Source organism: Myotis davidii, unplaced genomic scaffold (genome assembly GCF_000327345.1).
Source record: "Myotis davidii unplaced genomic scaffold, ASM32734v1 scaffold428, whole genome shotgun sequence".
NCBI classification, from domain to species: Eukaryota; Metazoa; Chordata; class Mammalia; order Chiroptera; family Vespertilionidae; genus Myotis; species Myotis davidii.
In genome coordinates, this window is record NW_006299834.1 from 2902994 (window position 1) to 2910481 (window position 7488).

Genomic DNA, 7488 nt, shown 5'->3' on the forward strand with positions numbered 1-7488 from the left:
AATTTCTTTACCGATACAGCTCTTAGGGCATTGGAAACTAAAGAGAAAATAAACAAATGGGACTACATCAAAATAAAAAGCTTCTGCCAGCAAAAGAAACCATCAATAAAATAACAAGAAAGCCCACTGCATGGGAGAACATATTTGCCAATGTTATCACCGATAAGGGTTTGGGAACACAGTGGTCTCTCTTGATTCTACTTTTGAGACTCTCTAATAGCTCCAGCCAGCACCAGTACTTTGACAGGCCTCATGGACTGACATTTCTGACCCCTACTTTCTCTAGGGGGCCCAGTTCACTTAATGCTATTCTCTTTGGAAGTGAAGGAACAAATAGAGGATTCAGGCAAAATGAGACTGAGATTTTTTTCATAGGTGTTCAGTTTGAGGAGATACGTAATCATATGCTGTTGATTGCTTAAAAACCACAGTTCAACTTGAGAATTGTTTTTTCTCCTTTTTTCAATAACAGAGTCAAAACTTTGTATTAATTATCTTTCTTCCTTTCCCCCCCTTCTATTCCATTTTTTGATTACTTTCCTTTTATTCTTTGCATCTGCCCTAAACTGGGATCGAACCTACAACCTTTCTGTATCTGGCAATGTTCTAACCAACTGAGGTACCCAGCCAGGGCCTGCTGCCCAAGTTTTTAAAGGACAGCATTTCTAAATCTTCAGGGCACACACATCTAACGTTTAAAAATTTATCTTTATTGTTGAAAGTATTACCGAAGTCCCCCATTTCCCCCCATTGACCCTCTCCACCCCACACTTGCCCCCCCACCCCCAGGCCTACCACACTATTGTCTATGTCCATGGTTATGCATATAACTTCTTTGGAAGGGGGGACGAGGAGAGAGATTGAAACATCAATGATGAGAGAGAATCATCTGTCTACTGCCTCTTGCATGCCCCCTACTGGGGATTGAGCCTGCAACCCAGGCATGTGCCCTGTCTGGGAATTGAACAGTGACATCTTGGTTCATGGATCGATGTTCAACCTCTTAGCCACACTGGCTGGGCTAAAACAAACAACCTTTTTATAAGATGGTCTCATGTAAAAACATTTTGAAATCAGTTTCAAAACACATTCTCTGACAACTTTGACCTAAAAATGTAGGATCTCATTTTGAGATTAATAATTATAAGAAATCTCTTATTAGCTTGATTCTTATTTCCATTTAGATATTTTAAAAAATTAGCTCATCACTATTTAAGAGTTGACTTTTTGTATTAGAAATACCGTTGAAATACTATTGCTTTAGTCATTCTTCCCTAAGTTCCTTTTCCTGAGAATAAAGGATTGAGCTCATACCTTTGCATAATGATCTAGAGTATTTTAAGCTTGGCATGTTCAAACCTGGCTGACTGGATTAATATGTGGACAGACTAGCACATTAGAACATTTTTTAAGTCCAAGCCACAAATTGTGCTTCAAATGAACATGGGCTGTATGAAATTAATACTTAAGTCTTGCATAGCACAAACATTGAAAATGCCCATTGTCGTGGGTAAGTGATTTTTAGTGAGGCCCCTGCTTTCCATGCCTAGTTCTTCTGCTTTAAGCAGATCCAAGAACAGAGTCAGGAGAGGGTATGCTCCTTTGGCACTCCACTACCTTCTGCTTTCGGCAGAGAAAAAGGCTGCTGTTTTACTTCTTAAACTCTTACCATATGGAAAGTTTCTATAAATAAACGTTGGATTTATGATTGAACTTCTAAATTTGTAACCTCAGCTAAAGCCAATATAAATACCTATTTAAACATGCATATTACATTCAGAACTGTGGCACTGTTTCAGTGAGGAAGGTCACCAGCACAATACCTAAGTGATCAATTCTGTTAATTTCTCCTATCTCAGTTGGCCTGGTTGAGGATCTTGTTTTGTTGTAAAGCAAAAAGTAGACAGCTGGTAGTTTTTAGTGAATTTACTTTGACTTTGTTGCACATGAATTGTTGGTATAATTATGTAGCAGACATACTGGTATTCATGAAAATGTAAAAGTGGGTTAGAGTTTTGACACACTGAATTGTTTAAAGGTACTAAAGGAATTGACTATTTAGAAGAATTCTTTCGTTTTGTAAATTCAAGTCAGTTGGGTCTTCAGTTAACAAGTACATAACAGGTACCTATTATGTGCCAGACGCTGTGCTAGGTTTCAGGGGATATCAAATTGTATAAAAGATGTTTCCTGTTCAGACAAGGAAGAGAAAGAAAAAAGGAAATGTGGGGACAATAAAATGTTTTACCATTCTAACAGAGAAATGGACAAATGCCATGTGAGTGTGGTGGAGAGGCACTGAGTAGATTAACTGGGGAATTAGAAAAGGCTTCAGAAAAATGTTTCAAGTGGATATCCTATATAATAAAAGGCTAATATGCAAATAGACTGAGCAGCAGAATGACCGGTTGCTATGATGCAAACTGACCACCAGGGGGCAGACATTCAATGCAGGAGCTGCTCCTCGGTGGTCAGTGCGCTCCTACAGGGGGAGCGCTGCTCACCCAGAAGCCCTGAGCCGGGCTCATGGCTGGTGAGCACAGTGGTGGTGGTGGGAGCCTCTCCCGCCTCCTTGTCAGTCGGACATACCCTGAGGGCTCCCAGTCTGTGAGAGGTCACAGGTCCGGCTGAGGGACCCGCGCCCCCCCCCCCAACCCAGTGCATGAATTTCATGCACCAGGCCTCTAGTTAAATAATAAAAGTTATTTACAACAATAGTTATATTTTATTGAGTACCTACTGTATACTAGGATTAAAGTTACCCACCAGGGAAAGGGGGTAATATAGTAGGAGAAACAGTGGAACTATTAGAGATTGTATGTCCTAGAAGTAAGAAGTTTGGTTTGGCTAATGGGAAGTGGGAGGGAGATTAGTGGCCACAGCAAAGGCTAGTAAAACTGGGTGGGATCAGATTATGAAGAACCTCAGGTACACTATGTCCCTTCCACCATGTTTTTGTTCTTATTTTCTTAGCTAAAGAGCCTTTCTCCTTACTTTGGCAATGTAACCTATTTAAAGATCTAGGTTTATGGTACCTTTTATGTGCAGCTTTTCTCCCTTTTTACCAAAGGTTATTGATTTTTTTTTTCAAACTGAATGGTTGTAGAAAGAGAATGTGCCTCATAATAGGGCATTTCATTTCTTGAACCATTTCTTGTAGTTTAATCTGATCTTCACAACTGCGTTCTCAATTCCTAAAGGGCAGAGAATGAATCCTCTTTAACAGCTGGTGTGTGCTCAAGAAATGCACAATGAGTAGATGAATATGGAACACAGATATCAACCATTGGGACAGTCCAGCTACAATGTTTGAAATTGCCTACGTTTATTTAAAAGGCATTTTTAACACCAGTGAGAACACTTTTCAGATGTATAGGTCAGTTGTTTTTTGGATGTAAAAAGAGTTTACAAGAGTATCTCACAGGATTGCTGTGAGGATTAAGTTAATTAGTACATGTAAGCACTTAGAACAGTGCCTGGCATATAGTAAGTGCTCAGTTAGTGTTACCTATTGTTTCCCTCTACCTCTTTGGACCTTTGTGCCAGTGACAGAGCTCACCCATAGAAAGGAGATAAGAAACAGCTTATTACCTTTGAAACCAAATACCCTTTAGGAACTGAAAGAACTGCTTATAGTGTGTGAACATTTATTTTTCTGTTTGTATTTTAGTGACCGAAGGGTGTGATTGGCATGGAATTGAATTTCTTCTGTCTGTGGGAATTGTAAATAAGGTATGTCCTGGGTTTATTTACTCTTTCCTGCCCAAGGTGTTGTTTGTTAGTATTTTCAATTCCACTGAACTAGAAGAGATCAGATTTGATTGTTTAGGGAAATACTCATCATGGTCCTATGGTTTATCTAATATTGTGGACTATATCTAGTATATTGTTAGAATGTATTAAATGTCAAAGAAATAGCCCAACCAATATAAAATATTGGTGACCACAGAAGAACAGAACCATAAAATTACACACACACACACACTTACATACCATGATTAAATCCTTAGAAAGCATAGTTCTTGTATTGGAGTCATTATGTTTATAAACCAGCGTGGGGTAGTGGGAAGTGACAGGCTAGCTAATTGTTCCGGCCATTCTAAAATTCAATAGCTTCTGTGAATGGTAGGCTAAATGCAACAAAGGGCCTATCTTGACAGTAGCCAGGCCATCACTGACAACTATAAATTTTATTACTGATGACATAATCTGTCCATCTCTAACCACTGGAGTTTAATTTGACATAACATGCTTGTGTTCCTATCTTAAGTATCAGAGCCTGAACAAAACTACACTGTATATAGCGTTGGATTATATATCTATCTTGTGTCAGATGTCCACAAAAAGAGCTATAGATGGCAGCTTCACCAGCTCTGCAAACTTATTTTTGTCAGAGCATTTTGTGTCAAAGTAAGGGCTAGTGATAGTTCATGTAGTTCTAGTTTTCCATGATTGTAGATATGTGAAGACACCATTGCTCATTGGTGCAGGAGACTTGGATTACTGGGAGAGTGAACTTGATAGCAAAAAAAATAAAAATAAAAATACCCCAACAACATGACAGTACTCCCCCCAAACCTCCAACCTGGAATCCCATGAACTTGTACATGGGATTCCATGGGTTGATGATAATCTTTGGATTCTTGCTACATCTAATCGTAGATGTATAAGGAAAAACAGATGAGCCATTTATATAGCAGAAGGAACATGGTCCTTGGAATTGACTTCCTAGGAAGGGAGACAAAGAAGGTAGATTAAATTTTAATTTCTGCAAACGAATCCCTTTATCACAGTGGTTCTCAACCTTCTGGCCCTTTAAATACAGTTCCTCATGTTGTGACCCAACCATAAAATTATTTTCATTGCTATTTCATAACTGTAATGTTGCTACTGTTAAGAATCGTAATGTAAATATCTGATATGCAGGATGGTCTTAGGCGACCCCTGTGAAAGGGTCGGTTGACCACCAAAGCGGTCGCGACCCACAGGTTGTGAAGGGCTGCTTTATCACAACCAGGCAGCCTGAATTTTCGGGGTCTGTTCTCCTGCTTAATATCGGGGTAATAATAAACAGGAAATATTTCATGGAACTACTATAAGAATTAATGGAAAGGACAGAGAGGGAACTAACATTTCTTGAATGCCTACTAAGGGTTAGACATGCTACTGTAAACGTTCACAATATGTTGTTTTATTGAAATATATAAAATTCATTGATATCACAAATTTTCGAGTCTAGGTGGAAAATAAGCGAATATCACTATCTTGAACTATTTTGACCTTTATTATAGCCAGTTAGAGAAAATAGAACTATGTATTGATATATGTTATTTAATTTGTGTCTGCTAGTACATTCTTTTATGGAGAAAGAAAGAAAATACCTACATGAATTAGTAGAGGTTTTTGTTTTTATTTTCTGGGCTTGTTACTGATTTAGCCAAAGGCAGAGAGGAGACTAGCAGGTCTTAAATTAGAGACACCTGTGCTGTTTTGGGAAGTTGAGACTCTTGACCCAGGGTTTGCTGAAGTTGGTGCAGGGGAGGTCAGAGTAGGTTAATATTTTCATAGTTCAAAACAAACGTGAATTGTAGTTGTTTATAGGTGCAGTTTTGCTTGATCTCTAGTGCAGATGGAGTAAATAAAATGCAGTACTGTTGTTTTTAAGAAACTGCAAAAGTCCCTGAACCAATGCAAATTAATTTACTTCAAAAATACTCCCAAATCCCCCATTTGAATGTTTTGAGTGTTGTCATCATGCTTGTAAAGAAATTACCATACATTATTTTAAAATAGGAAATTAAGTTGAAGTGCTTCTTCTCCTTATTTTACAGTTAAAGTTTCCAAATCTATTGTCTTTCTACTCTTAAGATAGTAAGCTTTTGCGGTCTTAGCAAGATATACAGAGTTACCCAGAGACACAATGCTGTCCTTTATTAGGCTGAAATGGAAACATTACTATTTCTTAATCTGTGAAAACTTCATTTTCTTTTCTTTTCTTGTCTGTTGAATAAATTACTGTACTTTTCCTCTTGGCTGCTTTTTTTATTTTTTAAGATTTTAAAATTGATTTTTAGAGAGAGAGGGAGGGAAGAGGGAGGGAGGGAGAGGGAGAGAGAGAAAGGGAGGGGGAGAGAGAAAGAGAAAGAGAAACATTGATGTGAGAGTGAAACTGATTAGCTGCCTCCTGCATGCCCTCTAAGGGATTGAGCCTGAAACCTGGGCATGTGCTCTGACTGGGAATCGAACTGGCAACCTTTCAGTGCATGGGTTGACACCCAACCAATTGAGCCACACCAGCCAGGGTGGCTGCTTTATTTTTTTAATCAGAGAATCCCTAATGTAATTTTTCTGTCTTGCTTCAGTGAACAGATAAATACAGACATACCTTGTTTAATTGCGCTTCACTTTATTGCGCCTTACAGATGTTACATGTTTTATAAATTGAAGGCAAGACCCTCCACCAGCAAAAAGATTACGACTTGCATTAATGTGATATCTGGAATCCTTCATGCAATATCTCTGAGGGATGCCTGTACCACTTTAAAGAAACACAGCACTGCTTTACTGAGGTATAATTTATGTACTGTAAAATTTGTCTACTTGAAGTGTAAAGTTCAGTGACTTTTTACTAAATAGTAGAATTGTGTAACCCAGGGGTCCTCAAACTATGGCCCACGGGCCACATGCAAATACAAATATTGTATTTGTTCCCGTTTTGTTTTTTTACTTCAAAATAAGATATGCGCAGTGTGCATAGGAATTTGTTCATAGTTTTTTTTTAAACTATAGTCCAGCCCTCCAATGGTCTGAGGGACAGTGAACTGGCCCCCTGTTTAAAAAGTTTGAGGACCCCTGGAACTGTTACCACACTCCACTGTTTCATTTTCAGCACCTCAAAAAGATCCCTTGTAAACATTTTTTAACTTTCTTTAAAGTCATCCACAAATTTTGTTAAGTTCTGCATCAAATTTAATCTTCCTACAAAATTCCCACCACTCTGCCTATTGCATGTCCTCTTTTCCCTCTTTTTTAAAAAACTATTTCATTTTATTTTTTAAAATGTGTATTTTTAAATTGATTTTTAGAGAGAGAGGAAGGGAAAGGGATAGAGAGAGAAATATTGATGAGAGAGAAATATCATTGATCAGCTGCCTCCAGCATGCCCCCTACTGGGGATGGAGCCTGCAACCTGGGCATGTGCCCTGACTAGAAATTGAACCCCGACTCTTGGTTCCTGCGTTGATGCTCAACCACTGAGCCACATCGGCTATGCTCCCCTCATTTTTATATATTAGTTTCTTATTACAAGACAAACATATCACTCTTTTGTCATTTTTATTCCATTCTTTCACCACTTTTAAAAAAATGCAGCTTTTCTTGAAAAAAAGAGCTTCAGTTATATTCAAAGTTATGTGTGTTTTTTCCTTGGAAGACTTTATTCAGGTCTCTCAATAAAAGCTTTTGCATTATTCTTTTTTTTTTTTTTTT

General features: G+C 38.2%; 1 long non-coding RNA gene across 1 annotated transcript in view; it reads left to right on the forward strand.

The window, feature by feature from the left end:
* The window catches only part of LOC107185019, a 38036-nt gene that overhangs the window by 27886 nt on the left and 2662 nt on the right, over positions 1-7488 (forward strand). The window contains exons 2-3 of the long non-coding RNA XR_001515927.1: positions 3671-3732; positions 6423-6569. This is a non-coding gene — a long non-coding RNA (uncharacterized LOC107185019). The remainder of the gene's footprint in view (positions 1-3670; positions 3733-6422; positions 6570-7488) is intronic.